Source organism: Schistocerca nitens, chromosome 2 (assembly GCF_023898315.1).
Source record: "Schistocerca nitens isolate TAMUIC-IGC-003100 chromosome 2, iqSchNite1.1, whole genome shotgun sequence".
Lineage (NCBI taxonomy): Eukaryota > Metazoa > Arthropoda > Insecta > Orthoptera > Acrididae > Schistocerca > Schistocerca nitens.
In genome coordinates this window covers 372,308,352-372,325,533 of record NC_064615.1, presented here as the reverse complement: position 1 = coordinate 372,325,533, position 17,182 = coordinate 372,308,352, and positions in this window count along the sequence as shown.

Sequence of the window (17,182 nt, the reverse complement as noted above, 5' to 3'; positions counted from 1 at the left end):
TAAAACAGCTATGCAATAGCACTACTGTCACTCATAACGGGCTTCGACTTAAACAACATTGTAGACCTGGTAGGAAATTAAGACAGTGGTTCAAACTCTTCTTCCAAAATGAACATTTATCAAAACTCGCCTTCAGTGTCACTCATTACACATTAAGAACGCTTCGAAGCATGGTTGTTTAAATAAAAGTCGACCTATAAAATCGCATCTATCGCCAACCTCGGCACAGAACTGGCAGAAAACCTATTACATTGACAAAGAAATTCAGTCCCCACATGTCTCCTCCTTTCTACACTTTTTCCAACAATTGCTCTTTTCAACTCGATCCACTTTAAAGGAAGAATTGGCTATGAACCTACACTTTCACACTTCTTAAAAACCTACTCACTCCACACAGACACCAGGCTACCTGTATCAAGAAAACAAGGCAAACCAAATCCATTAATATCTAACTGAAGCACTGGACTCACCAAAGAATTTACAGTTCCCTATATCCCACTAAGCAAAAGTTCCGTTACATATTCAAAATTCGAAATATTCAATTGTTCATTGCTGTTGTTTGTCATATTTCCAGTACCTTATTTGGCTCCAGGCTGTATTTGTCTACCACGTAGCAGCAGGGTCTCCTCATGCACATTATTCCTTGGAACAGCTGATTGCACTTACACAATTTGTGAATCCAAACTACATTGTTTCAAATACAGCTTCCACCATTTCCTCTGCTACTTCTCTTATGATCAAAACACCTACAGTGCCAACTTTCTCTATATCTCCTATAATCACTGTTCCCATTGTGATTGGGTCCTTTGTCCTAATGCCTCCACCCATCATTTCCAAATCTGCCACATCACCAATCACATTGCCAATTATCATAATTGCTGCTACTCTGTAGCTTTGGATCTGGGTAAGACCAACACTATTTTCATTACTACTGTCACATTCCAGCTCTTGTAATAAACTTTATAAACCTTCTATGTAACTTTTCATTCGAAAAGGAAGAATAATCTGACGTAAATGTGAAATAAGTTTCACACGACAGGTTTGAATCAATTCCGCAGGACTGTAAGAAATTGCATTATTAAGACATGCTTGATAATGTCTTGTGCTCCTTGAGGATAATATAAAGACAAGAACAACTGCCTCAAATCTTAATAAGATTCATAATATCATATCAGTGTTTGTACACATATCACAGATTCACCTCCCATGACCACACATAATTTCAGTCTTGTAACCAGCAGGCCAAGTAGGTGGAGGTGTAAAAATAAACTACTGCAACCTAGTATGAGGATTAATACTGTTTGTTGTATTTCAGAATATTTAAAACTTTTTGACAGATAAGAAATAATTGTAAACAAAACCAGACATTCCTCCACAATACACTTTTCATGACTGAAATCTCTGAGATTATGGTGAGTTCTCCTCTTCTCACAATTATGCATAGGATTTGGCTCATCTTCATGACATGAATCCACATCATTATCAGGTACAAGATTTCTACCATAACAATGACCTTCTGTAACCTCTTCTCGTAGTTTCTACTCTATCTTTGACAACGTCTCATTTAATGGTCGTGCTATCTCCCTTCTTCTCCTATTAATTTCTATCTGATTTCCTTGTGCCTTAATAATGACCTGACATCTTCTGCCTCGCCAACCCCAACAGGTTATGTACCATTACAGCTACTCAGCATTAACCACTTACTGGGCAACAGAAGTTCCCAGTTCATTTACCTTCATAAACATTTGCTTAATCCTTTTTCTATTATCTGAAACCTCATTTTCTGAACGAATCTTTTACTACTTAGATTTCTTTTCTAAACCTTGTATTAATGTAACATTGGTTGAAATCTTCCTGAGTTTTAGTAACTACTTCCTTACTACATACCACCTCAATCCCCTCTGACAACTCTGTTTTACTCTTCTGACACTCGTCAATTAAATTTTGAAAATTAGTTTACAGCTTCTTATTTTTCCTTGTGTCCTATACTGCAGACTCTATGCTGGTGGTCTTTTGTTGAAAATGATAAATTTATGTGTACTCCAATGCAACTTTTAGTACACAGACAGCCATCAATTTTATATTGAATACTCATACACTTATTTAATTCATATTTTCACAAATACAAAATAGGCGAAGCCAAGATTAGATTACCAGACAGAAGATCCCAGTCCCATTCACTACCAGTAGATGAGTGTTTACAAAATAGTATGTTCAGATAAACAGATATGATCGATATCCTAGCACATTGTTTGTCGTGTCCGCATTACATGTCGCTCACAGCAGCGAATGCCAGTATAAAAATGATGATGGATGCATCATAATTCATTCAGAGAAATTCTAAGCAATAAAAAATCACATAAGATTATGTAAACTGAACGATTGTGAATCTAACTTCTTCTGATAACTCTTGATTTTTTCAAAATTTTTGAGTGTAATGAACACTCTAATTCACATTATGCCATGCTGGTAATATCTAAGATCTCTTTTTTGCGTATTTTTATATCTTACAGCATGTACATACACATCTTCAATAAATATTTACAAGAATTAAGAGTACATTGCGTATTTTGTCAAGTTTTAAATTCATGACTTATTTTTATTTACTAATTGAAAGTTGAAACAAATATTTTCGGTGTATAGGAACATGTTAGGTAGTCAGTTTGATTGTTTTTAGCAAAGAAAATACGACCCAAAGAAATACAATACCCTGTAATGTTAAGTGAGAGTGAGCTGTGGCAATAAATAAATCCTTCAGTAGTTGATTTATGCCATAGCTGCAAAGCAAATAGGTTTCTTTTTTCTCATAATTTACAGTAACATACTTTTTCATCTTGACATCTGCTTGAATTGCTTACATGTTGTAGCAATCTGCTGGAACCAAGGAACTGAGTTGTTTTGAATAATCTATATAGATCTGTACAAACATCCCATAATGTGTAGTTGTCTTTCCTCATCTGACAAAATGTTGAAAAGTTTGTACTGTAGGATCCTTATGTCAAATGAACCATTTCAGTATATATACAATGGTTGAATGGAGGAACTGTGATTTGTGCAATGAAATTGTTTTAGAAAATCGACTTCAGAATTTCGCCATTGTGTATGTCAGTCTCCATTCTGGTGGCAGCAAGATCACTGAGTTACTGTGTAGACTACTTTGATCCATTTACTGCCTTTTAAAACCAAATTTCTAAGGATTTTTCAAACTGATGGATTGTTAGGCTCTGAATTGTTATGCTTGCTGATAACACTAATTCGACACTTCTATTACCGATCTTACATTTTTATAAGCAACCATGAGGGTATCGAGTTTTGAATTTACACTCCTGGAAATTGAAATAAGAACACCGTGAATTCATTGTCCCAGGAAGGGGAAACTTTATTGACACATTCCTGGGGTCAGATACATCACATGATCACACTGACAGAACCACAGGCACATAGACACAGGCAACACAGCATGCACAATGTCGGCACTAGTACAGTGTATATCCACCTTTCGCAGCAATGCAGGCTGCTATTCTCCCATGGAGACGATCGTAGAGACGCTGGATGTAGTCCTGTGGAACGGCTTGCCATGCCATTTCCACCTGGCGCCTCAGTTGGACCAGCGTTCGTGCTGGACGTGCAGACCGCGTGAGACGACGCTTCATCCGGTCCCAAACATGCTCAATGGGGGACAGATCCGGAGATCTTGCTGGCCAGGGTAGTTGACTTACACCTTCTAGAGCACGTTGGGTGGCACGGGATACATGCGGATGTGCATTGTCCTGTTGGAACAGCAAGTTCCCTTACCGGTCTAGGAATGGTAGAACGATGGGTTCGATGACGGTTTGGATGTACCGTGCACTATTCAGTGTCCCCTCGACGATCACCAGTGGTGTACGGCCAGTGTAGGAGATCGCTCCCCACACCATGATGCCGGGTGTTGGCCCTGTGTGCCTCGGTCGTATGCAGTCCTGATTGTGGCGCTCACCTGCACGGCGCCAAACACGCATACGACCATCATTGGCACCAAGGCAGAAGCGACTCTCATCGCTGAAGACGACACGTCTCCATTCGTCCCTCCATTCACGCCTGTCGCGACACCACTGGAGGCGGGCTGCACGATGTTGGGGCGTGAGCGGAAGACGGCCTAACGGTGTGCGGGACCGTAGCCCAGCTTCATGGAGACGGTTGCGAATGGTCCTCGCCGATACCCCAGGAGCAACAGTGTCCCTAATTTGCTGGGAAGTGGCAGTGCGGTCCCCTACGGCACTGCGTAGGATCCTACGGTCTTGGCGTGCATCCGTGCGTCGCTGCGGTCCGGTCCCAGGTCGACGGGCACGTGCACCTTCCGCCGACCACTGGCGACAACATCGATGTACTGTGGAGACCTCACGCCCCACGTGTTGAGCAATTGGGCGGTACGTCCACCCGGCCTCCCGCATGCCCACTATACGCCCTCGCTCAAAGTCCGTCAACTGCACATACGGTTCACGTCCACGCTGTCATGGCATGCTACCAGTGTTAAAGACTGCGATGGAGCTCCGTATGCCACGGCAAACTGGCTGACACTGACGGCGGCGGTGCACAAATGCTGCGCAGCTAGCGCCATTCGACGGCCAACACCGCGGTTCCTGGTGTGTCCGCTGTGCCGTGCGTGTGATCATTGCTTGTACAGCCCTCTCGCAGTGTCCGGAGCAAGTATGGTGGGTCTGACACGCCAGTGTCAATGTGTTCCTTTTTCCATTTCCAGGAGTGTATTTGCATATAGATATGTCCTCCGAGTATAGCAAGTTGATATGTGATCTGCAGCAGGTTTTTTTTCCCATTTGATGTGTGTTTCTGATAATTTTTCATTAATTCTTACCGTTGACATGCCATTTAAAGAGGTTTTTTCTGTAAAATATTTGTTTCATATATATGAAATACACCAAATAAACACACTAAAATGTTTAATATTATTGTGTGCTGGTCGAAAAGGAAGAGGAAAAAATTGAGAAGTTTGCTACAGTTTTACCCTTGTATTCAACAGTTTTGTTGTACTGCAAAGTTGTTGTGCATCAGGTGTCATACAAAACCAAAAATATTTGTGACCAATGCCCAAGTCATACTAGACATCAACAGAATAGCATGCAAGTGCCACTACTGTCACATTATGGTGGACTCACACTATATGGAATATGATCTCAATATCTCTTCTCTTGGCACAGCGGTGAACGATGAATTAATGTTATGAGATACCACCCAAGACATAAATGTCGAAATATAGTATCACAATTAAACAAACTTCAGACTGTATGTTCTTTATAAACTTTGTATAGGAATCGGCTAAGAAAAGGAACAACAAAAAGTGTTGTCCAAACATTTCATATCATCGACATAATACATATAACCTGTTTACCTAATTCATTGGACTTAGTTCTAAATATCAAATAATGTCGAAGAAGTTGAAATTTTCTCCTTCAATCAAGCTCACGTTTTCATTATAAAAAATTTTATTCAATGAAAACTGCCTCATCAATCATGTTCTCCAAGTATTGTAAAATCAAAATGTTTTTTCGTTTTAATTTACCTTGTTTCTTTTGTCGCAGAATATCCAATTCGTCCTGGAACATTTGCATTGCGTCACACAAATAAAGCAAAATAGTAATAGTATAACTAAGAAGACTCAGAAACACAAAATCCAGTACTATGATTAAAAATGGATTATGTTGAAAGTGAGTTAACTTCCGATGACAGTAAACGACGAGCCTCTGCCCCCTGTCCAAAATGTCAACATCGAAACTTTCTTCCTGAGCGGCGATGACTCTGATGTCTCGTCCTGTCCCATAATTTTCTGTTCTGTTAAGGGCCTGTGTAAATTTTATTCTTTGAAATGTATAGATGTTCCATTACATTCTGTTAGGGTGCTAAATGACCGTTACACTCCTTTTCCAATAGCTAAAAATTTGTGACATGTCAGTTGTGATGCTTGAAAATACAGTCAGGATCAAAGGAGACTACTTACAAAACATTTGTGGGACCTTTCTTAGAATATTGCTAAAATTTGTTGGATCACCAGGGTGTACTGAACATATTCAAAGAAGAACAGCATGACTGTTCACAGTTTTGCTTGACTCGCAGAAGTGGTTCATAGAAAAGCTGAAACACTTGAATTTGGCAGATGTTTAAAGAAAGATGTCAACTATCCTGGAAAACCTACTTACATAGTTTGAAGAAGCGTGTGAAGAACAGAAGTCGTATAGATACATAAGAAAAAGCTCTAAGACACTACGACAAAAGTTAAAAACCAATGATAATAAACGCTAGCGCGACCGCTGTATGCGTCGGAAAAAATGTATTTTGTTACACCGGAAGGCGAATGACAAATGATGGGAACTTTGTTTAATTGTTTTCTCAATTATTTTATAGACTCTGTCTTTAGTCGTCGTAGGGAGAAGACATATTTTTTGAGAGAAGTGTGTAGTACAATATGTGATAACTGAATAATAATTTTAATGAAAATATGAAGTGTGAAGATTCTTATTAGCGTACAACCACGAGTTTTTATTTCCTCCCGCGCATTATGCTAACGTCATGTCACTGTAGCAGCCTGCATCTGAAGAGGAAGTCCGATAAAAATCAATATTGTATTCACGGTCAAAAATGAGAAGTACTTATGGCGGAAGAAGAAGCATATAACAAAATTGCGTAAATCTCAATTGCATAGAGAACGCAAAAATCGACGTAAGTTAACGCTACTACTGACAAACAATTTACAAGATTTGTAAATTAAGACTGAAAGACTATTCACACACTTCAAAATTTATGAAAATGAAATTTGATAATATTGTAATTAATTCGACTAATAATAATAATAACCACAAAGTGAATTCACACTGGCCTTCACGTCCTGTCATGTCACACCAAAATATTCCACAAGGCATTTCAAATGGCAGCAGTCACATAGGCCGTCAACAGATCGGCACGTCGCGTCACATCAAAGTTTTTCGTAAATAAAGTTTTGACAGTGACATTGTCTGCTGTTTTTTCCCGTTGAGTGTTCTTCCACAAACGAGGTCAACTTTCTGAAAGCAACAAGCGATTTAGGTTTTACAGTAAAAGAACAGCGCTGCTGACCACACTATGAATAAAGAAGAATGTAAGTTGATTAAGCAAGTTTCACTTCTTAAGTAAAATTTAAGCGAAGAATTCAAGAGTAATTAAGGAGGAATGTACAATTGCTAATGACGTTATTAGTTTTGTAAAAAAAAGAAAACTATAATGGAAAGGGAAACAGGTTCTATTTATTCCTTTATAGGCATTATCTGATGTGTTTGTATATTTTTTGTTCGCAAATAAATATTGATGATTTGAAATGCCGTTACACTTCTCTGCAGTTTGCCTCACAAATGTGTTCAAGAACATACTTTATGAAATTTGCTTTGGCTATGGGGAGGGGGGGGTTAGGACATGATAACAACATGTACACATGCTGACAGAAGACCATGGTGTGATGACCAGTGTCAACTGGCCTTAAAAATAAATAGCACAGGTTCCCTAGATGTCACTTCCATAGGAGCTGGAAAGAAAGGATTAGACTGCCTCTTAGCATAAAAAGGAACTGAACAAGTTTAAAAGGCAATCGAAGGAACATCTCATGTCTGGATCTTGTTACAGCAATACTTTCGGGGAAATTTATCGCAAAAAGCTTAATTAAAAATCGGGAATGTTGTAAAATACTTCTTCTTTACATACAAAGTAACTCCCTGAGGAAGGAAAAAAAGAAAATCAGGTGTAGTGCTGAAAATACAGAACAAGAGATTGTGTACATGTGGTGTCTGAGGAGGAATTGTCAGTATTCAGGGATATGCAGGGGCGATCATTTGAAGCAAAAACTTCATATGGACATATGCCCTATTCCTAATTGTTTCTGAGACAAAGCACATTTAATGTACATTGTTATTTATTTTCTGTATTATTAAGTACATAGTCAGATTTAAACATGTGCACATGTACAACATTTAGTAAACATTATAACATCCATTTTACGAACTGTTGGTTGCCAAATACGTATTTTTAACACATTCATCTAAGTATCATCATTCACATCACATTACAGCTATTGTACAGTTCACAACAAATCTTCGAATATCCCACCATCAATTTCAGTGAATTTGTTCACTCATGTGAGAACAAGTTTTGTTGCTCGTCTGAGTGCCTCTGTACATTCCCTAATGAGGGAAACAGCAGCCACGATGAACTACTATAGCAGAAGCTTTAAAAATGCATCATACTGCTCCTATGAGCTCTTGTTGTGTTAATGGATTCACTATTGTATTACTTATTGCTCTTGTATATTTTTTAGGCCAATGGCATTTTGCTGTAAGAGCCTTATTGTTTGTCACTCTTAAGTAAAGAAACCATTAAAGAAATTAAATTTCTTTTATGTAGCTGGTTGCCTATTATTTCGTTATATTTACGTGGTAATGAATATTTTGATATTACGAGGAATATACAGACCAAATGAAACATGTATATCATTTTTTAAAACGTTTCACCTCCTTTATACAGCCTCTCTTCTCTCAGCACAATATACAGTCTCTCTTCTCTCATCAAAGAAGATAATCGTCATTTACAATCCATCATGTATCACACAGTTCTGGAAAAACAGCAATTCGAATCACTTTTTCTGTCAACCAGAACACTTACATAGAACAACATACCTCTATATAGGTGACTGGTAACACAACAAAGATAAACATCAGGTAGAGAATATAATAAGAATTCGCATTACTATTTTGCAGCCTTGACTTATTAAACTGATAGTTCGGTAATTTTCACATCGGTCAACACCTACTATCTTTGGGATTGGAATTATTATATTCTTCTTGAAATCTGATGGTATTTCGCCTGTCTCATACATTTTGCTCACCAGATGGTAGAGTTTTGTCAGGACTGTCTCTCCCAAGGCTGTCAGTAGTTCTAATAGAATGTTGTCTACTCCCGAGGCTTTGTTTCAACTTAGGTCTTTCAGTGCTCTGTCATACTCTTCACGCAGTATCATATCTCCCTTCATCTACATTCTTCCATTTCCATAATATTGTCCTCAAGTACTGGGTGATCAAAAAGTCAGTATAAATTTGAAAACTGAATAAAGCACGGAATAATGAGATAGAGAGGTACAAATTGACACACATGCTTGGAATGACATGGGGTTTTATTAGACCCAAAAAATTACAAAAGTTCAAAAAATGTCTGACAGATGGCGCTTCATCTGATCACAATAGTAATAATTAGCATAACAAAGTAAGACGAAGCAAAGATGAAGTTCTTTACAGGAAATGCTCAATATGTCCCCCATCATTCCTCAACAATAGCTGTAGTCGAGGATTAATCTTGTGAACAGCATTGTAAAGCATGTTCAGAGTTATGATGGGACATTGGTGTCGGATGTTGTCTTTCAGCATCCCTAGAGACATTGGTCGATCGCAATACACTTGCGATTTCAGGTAACGCCAAAGCCAATAATGGCACGGACCGAGGTCTGGGGACCTGGGAGGCCAAGCATGACGAAAGTGGCGGCTGAGCACACGATCATCACCCAACGACGCGCGCAAGAGATCTTTCACGCATCTAGCAATAAGGGATGGCGCGCCATCCTGCATAAACATCGTACATTCCAGCAGGTATTTATCAGCCAGGCTGGGGATGATGCGATTCTGTTACATATCGGCGTACCTCTCATCCATCACGGTAGCAGTTACAAAACCAGAATCACATATTTCCTCGAAGAAAAAAGGCCCAATAACGGTAGATGTGGTAAATCTAACTCATACCGTAACATGTCCTAAATGAAGTAAGAGTTTTGGTATCGACTGGTGCAACGTACCTTCCAAACTGGTCTATTAAGAATCATATTGCAGTCTGGAATGACTCAGGTAATGAGAATTATAAAGGTATTTTCTCACAGAGACAAAAATGATTGCAAATACAGTAATATGATTATCTTTTAAGGAAACTGACATAGGTTTGTGATAAAGCACACTCTTTAACATGCTGCAAGACTGTTTTATTTCTGGAAGTGAAGTATAGATTTAATTTCACAATGCACTGGAGTATTGTTTTTTTGAATATAAAATGTCACTTAAGTCTATAACACATTTGTTGTAGAAATTCCTTTTCACAGACATCATAACTGAATATAAGTGCATTAGTGGTTGTAATGTTAAGTTAAAATCATTATTGAAATGCCAATGCCTGCTCTCAGTACAGGTAACACCATCCAACTTTATTCATACTTTTGCGCTATGTGAACACCACTAGCCCAAAATCAAATGAGCATTAAATGTGATCCACCTAGGAAATCATTCAGAATAGGTCATTGTCTATATGAAATCTTTTAATTCGAATAAACTTACTCTTGAATGTTGACCTTCCTCCTGGGAAACCGTGTAGACTAAGAAGAAAACTACTGCATATTAGTGCACATGTGATTTACAAATAATTCTTCAGTTTGTGGTTATGTATTAGTGTTTTTTCTATAGTATGGTATGCATATATAGTTTTTCTTTTGATTTTATGTTTGCAAGATAGTGTGCTAATTGATTTGCTTTATTAGCACTTATAACTGTTATTGCTAAAAATTTGATTTTCTCTTTATTTTTACTGCATTTCCAATATCTAGTTACTAACACTTAACTGTTATCAATATTGTTACTTAATTTTCTTCTGTGACAACAGTAAAATTAAAACCAATTTTGTTCATCCTGTACAAAACTTCCAGCATGATGTGTCTAAAATAATTATAAAATTTAATCTATGGACAAAAATAAACGAAATTAAACTAATTGTTGCATGCACAAAGGCATTTGAGCAGCCATTCTCCCCACACTCAATATGCGACTGATATCGAAAAAATCCTAATATTTGGTACAGTGTGAAGTACACTCTACCACACTCTCTACTAAGCAAGATGGCACAAAGGTTTTATTATTTATTTATTTTTTATTTAGCATGACCAGATTAGGAGCTTAACTCCTTCTCTGGATGTGACCAGGGACAACAAATACCAAAGATATTACAAATAATTCCTAATAATAATATTAATAATAATAACAGTATTAATTGACACCAATGGTAATACTAATGATGATATAGCTACATTAGCATAGCACATTTGAAGCTATGTTTAATATCTACATCTACATACATACTCCGCAATCCACCATACGGTGCGTGGCGGAGGGTACCTTGTGCCACAACTACCATCTTCTCTCCCTGTTCCACTCCCAAACAGAACGATGGAAAAATGACTACCTATATGCCTCTGTGCGAGCCCTAATCTCTCTTATCTTATCTTTGTGATCTTTCCGTGAAATATAAGTTGGTGGCAGCAAAACTGTACTGCAGTCAGCCTCAAATGCTGGTTCTGCAAATTTCCTCAGTAGCGATTCACGAAAAGAACGCCTCCTTACCTCCAGAAACTCCCACCCGAGTTCCTGAAGCATTTCCGTAATAATCGCATGATGATCAAACCTACCATCAACAAATCTAGCAGCCCACCTCTGAATTGCTTCTATGTCCTCACTTAATCCGACCTGATAGGGATCCCAAACGCTCGAGCAGTACTCAAGAATAGATCGTATTAGGGTTTTATAAGCGGTCTTCTTTACAGATGAACCACATCTTCCCAAAATTCTACCAATGAACCGAAGACGACTGTCCACCTTCCCCACAACTGCCATTACATGCTTGTCCCACTTCATATCGCTCTACAATGTTACGCCCAAATATTTAATCGACGTGACTGTGTCAAGCGCTACACTACTAATGGAGTATTCAAACATTACAGGATTCTTTTTCCTATTCATCTGCATTAATTTACATTTATCTATATTTAGAGTTAGCTGCCATTCTTTACACCAATCACAAATCGTGTCCAAGTCATCTTGTATCCTCCTACAGTCACTCAACGACGACACCTTCCCGTACACCACAGCATCATCAGCAAACAGCTGCACATTGCTATCCACCCTATCGAAAAGATCATTTATGTAGATAGAAAACAATAGCGGACCTAACACACTTCCCTGGGGCACTCCGATGAACACTCACCATAGAGGACAACGTACTGGGTTCTATTACTTAAGAAGTCTTCGAGCCACTCACATATTTGGGAACCAATCCCATATGCTCGTACCTTAGTTAAGAGTCTTCAGTGGGGCATCGAGTCAAACGCTTTCTGCAAGTCAAGGAATATGGCATCCATCTTATACCCCTCATCCGTGGTTCGCAAGATATCATGTGAAAAAAGGGCGAGTTGCGTTTCGCAGGAGCGATGCTTTCTAAAGCCGTGCTGATGCATGGACAGCAACTCAAGGCAATTCATTATATTCTAACTGAGAATATGTTCGAGAATCCTGCAACAAACCGATGTTAAGGATATTGGTCTGTAATTTTGAGTATCCATCTTTCTACCCTTCTTATATACAGGCGTCACATGCACTTTTTTCCAGTCGTTCGGGACTTTACGTTGGGCAAGAGATTCACGATAAATGCAAGCTAAGTAAGGAGCCAATGTAGTAGAGTACTCTCTGTAAAACCGAATTGGAATCCCATCAGGACCTGGTGATTTATTTATTTTCAACCCATTCAGCTGCTTCACAACCCCAGGGATGTCTATCACTATGTCCTCCATACGGGAATCTGTACGAGACTCAAACGGCGGCATGTTTGTACGATCCTCCTGTGTGAAAAATTTTTCAAATGCTCAATTTAAATGTTCAGTTTTCTTTTTGCTGTCTTCCGTGTCCCGGCCAGACTGATCAGTGGATGGCTGGATGGAAGCCTTCGACCCGCTTACCGATTTTGCGTAAGACCAGAATTTCCTTGGGTTTTCAGCAAGATCTTTTGCTAATGTATGGCGGTGGTAGTGGCTGTATGCTTCGTGCATCGTTCTTTTTACAGCACCACCAATCTCTACTAACTTTTCCCTTCCTCATTCTCCCGATCTTTCTTGTACCGCGAGTGCAACTGTCTTTGCCTCCTGAGCATTGTCCAAATTGCACTGTTAAACCACGGTGAGTCTTTTCCGTCCGTAACCCATTTTTTCGGCACATACTTCTCCAAGTGTGATTTACAATGTGTTTAAAATTTGCCCATAATTCTTCCACGTCCATCGTACCGGAAGTAAATGAAGTCGATTCATTTACTATGTGGGATGCTAACAACTGCTTATCTACTCTTTCTAGTAAGAATACTCTCCTAGCCTTCTTGACCGACTTTTTAACTTTCGTAACCATAGACATAATGACAACATCATGATCACTAATCCCTGTCTCAACACTGACACCGTCGTTGAGGTCTGGTCTGTTCATGGCTACCAGATCTAAAACATTTCCATTACGCATTGGCTGTCGATTGAGATGCTCAAGACAGTTTTCGGATAATGTGTTCAAAAGTAATTCACACGACGGCTTGTTTGTACCACCTGTAATGAATCCATAGACATCCCACTCTATATTACATAGGTGTAAGTCGCCTCTGACTAATATAGCATGATCTGGCTACTTCTGCGATACAGAGTGTAGAGTCCCTTTGAATGATTCTAGAAGTGTCACGGTGGAACCTGGTGGCTGGTAATAACACCCAACAATTAACTTTATTTCTCCTAGCCCTGTTAAACGTGACCAGATAACTTCACAATCACGCTCTACTTCGACCTCAGTAGACACAATATTTTTGTCAACTGCAATGAAGACACCACCTCCTACGGTGTCTAACCTATCTTTCTGATACACGTTCCAACCCTCACTATAGCTAGAACCAGAAATGATAAAGGAAAAGGAGAGAACTCTTGTGACAAGGGATAGGGGAAGTTCAGGGGGATGGACGAGATGGAGCAGTTTAGAATGTGTGAGAGATGGCTTCTGCAATCGAAACGGATCATTGGATGTCTTTTGGAGTGTGGAAGGAATTTAATTTCTCTGATATTTTTTTAGGAAAGTTGTTCCAATGTCAGGTTCCTGATAAAGAAAATAGTTCAGAAAGCATGGCAGTGCTATGTGACAGTACAGAGAGAATTTCACTTTGCTGGGTAAGAGTATTTCTACTGTGCTGTTCAGATAATACAGTAAAAGTCGAAAACAAACAAGACAGAGTACAACGACTGAGAACGCGATAGAGCAAACATAGATTGTGATAGTCTCTATGCTTATTGTCATGTAGCCATCACAGTTGTTTGTAGGCTGGTGTAATACGGCCAAAATAGCATACATCACAAATGTATATTACGTAAGTATTCATCACCACTTCGAGCCTGCGTGAGCCATCATATGAAAGTACTTTGATAATGGTATCATCATAGTCAAGTAGGGGGAGTATTAGTGTCTCTATGAGCTTTTTTTAAGTTTAAAAGGAAATAGTTTCTATATTACTATAGCGAGAGAAATGTCATGGTTACCTTCTTACAGACTGCATTTGTGTACTCAGGCCACTTTAAACGATTGTCCACAATTATTCCCAAGTTCTTTGCAGAAGAAGAAAAGGTTGTTTCTGTGTCATTTAGGATTAATAGTGGAAGTATTTATCTGAGCAGGGAGGTAATAAGTCCTTTGTGAGCACTTGGTTTTTTGCCTTTTATATGGTTTAGGTTACAGACCCATGCTCTGCACATACACTAACAGGCCAAGTAAATCAGCATCTACATGGTAGATGCTGTGCACAGGTATGTTGGATTCACACATAGCTACAACCGAGTTACATCAGCATATTGGTGATATTTGCAGAGGAAGAGAAGGCTTGACATATCATTAACATATAATGAGAAGAATAATGTGCGCAGTGTTGATCTTTGTGGGAACTCTGATATTACATCCCACCACTGTGACCTATTTTTCCAATCATTACACCCTGTCGGCGAGATGTAAGGTAAGTGTTGTACCACTGTACAGCACTTGAAGAACAAATTTTGGCTTGTGCGTTTAGGAGATAGAATGTCAGAGCTGACAGTGTTGGAAGCTTTCCTGAAATCCAAAGAGCACATGATAATCGCCTGTTGTTCATCTGTAGTTCGTTTCAGTTCACCAGTTACTTTTATAAGAGGAGTCGTTGTGCTGTGGTTTTTCCAGAAATTGACTGGTATTTATCTTAAAGTTTATTTGATGTTAAATAATTAGTAAGCTGTTCATGAACCATGTATTCTAAAGCATTGGGTAATACTTGTAAAATACATACTGGACTCATATTCAGGAGAACAACAGTTTAAATCCGCCTCTGCCCATCCAAATTTCGGTTTTTGGAATTTCCTTAAATCGCTCTGTTTCCTTCGAAAGGGCACAGACAATTTTCTTATTAATATGGGCTACATCACTAAAGACCTCAATTTTGATGGGATATCAAACGATAATCTTTCTTCTTTCCTTTTCAATGCTTTTAACAGTGGTATGCAGAGTACTGCATTTTCCTCCTTTGTTTAAATAAAATTCATTCCAGATCTCAAATGGAAATTGCCAATAATCCCGTGGAACACAGGAATAAAATTTATGTTACATTTGAAGGGAATCTGTCTGAGTTATACTCAGAAGCTGCAGAAGCATTGGTCTCTATAGATATGCCTGAGCCTTCACATGCAACATCGTGCAGCTATCAAATAGATGGCTAGACTCCCAGAATTCACGTGTCAATGCATGTTAAAGAAAAAGTTGTTTTACTTTCTAAAGTGTGCAACTGTAAGTTGATTAAATGAAAACAAAAATGAATCACTGATATTCTTGCCCTTTAAATTGCTACAAGCAGAATTTTAACAAGTATGGAAAATTTTGAAACACAAAAACGAAAAATTGTGAAGAACGCCAGTATATAGCAGGACTTATCATATGCACATACATAAGTGTGATACCACACTTAACGCATATGTACAACGACAAATCAATAAGTTTATTCTCATTTAAATAAAGAAGAATGCAATTTTACTTAATGAAAGAAATAATGATATCATATATGAAAATAAAAAGTTATGCAGCTGTCAAATATAGAGTAGCAAATACAATATGCATCACATTACACGTTAAAGAAAACGTTTTTCTAACCAAAAAGTGTAAGAAATAATGACAATTTGAAATCATTTATTAAATTTTTGGTACATCAAGTGGTTCATAGTATTATTATACATTCATTAAACAAAATGAGTTTGATTACCTGAGTTCTTAGTGTATACAGTAGGATGCAGTCCTCATTTACTTTAACAAATAAGGTACTTGTGATTAGAGCTGTTTTGATAAACTGATAAATTGATAATTTGTATAGCCCTGTACCTGTACATCCAGAGGAAATTACAAAAAGTAAAATTTAAAAATTAAGGAATGCTAGAAAATGTGGAGTGACATGACCACCTTCAAAGTTACAGTAATCCAATGTTTAAGAATTTATAGAAACTAAAACACTCTCTGATCATGATTTTCTTTACTTAATTTTGTTTTCTTGAGAGACTTGTGATCAAAGACTGCCTTAGTTTCTAGGAATTAAGGAAAAGTTGTGCAATGTAAACACAATTCTCCTTTAAGTAAGAGTTTTAAATGTGTGCTGTTAAGATATTGTTTTGAATGGTGTTCTTTTAATTATTATATTTTCACATTACCTTGTTTCACCAACGCAGTATCTTAATGAGAGTAATCATCAGATAAAAAGTGGAATCATGTATAAGAAAACTTAGTATCAGCTTACTCGGGTATGTTGTTTTTTTTAAAATTATTTTTATGTTCAGCTTTCATGTGTAGGGATTGAATATGTTTATATCTTTCGTTCTTTAACTAGTTTTGAAATATTGGAATCCTTAATAACCTGTAGAGATGTAATGAATTACACTGTGGTATCACTTTTCACTTCCTGTGATCCTACCTACATCTTCATATTCCTCTGCAAAACCTTCAGTAACATTTTCTACAATCTACTCTTCATTTCTCATGTGAAGATCTCCCTCTGGCTTCAGTTTTCTTTCCACTTGATGTTTCCCGTAGTCATATTTAGCTGGTTTTGTCACATAATGAAGCCAGTTGGGAGAAATTCTTGTAGTCGGACCTTCAAGGGTACTTAGTCAGACTTATGAGCACCTCTCCTAATTTCCTTATGAATCTTTACAGTAAGTAAATGTAATTATGTCCTCTTCCAAATGTATCACAAAGACCACAGATCTGTTGGAAACGATTTAGCGTTTCTC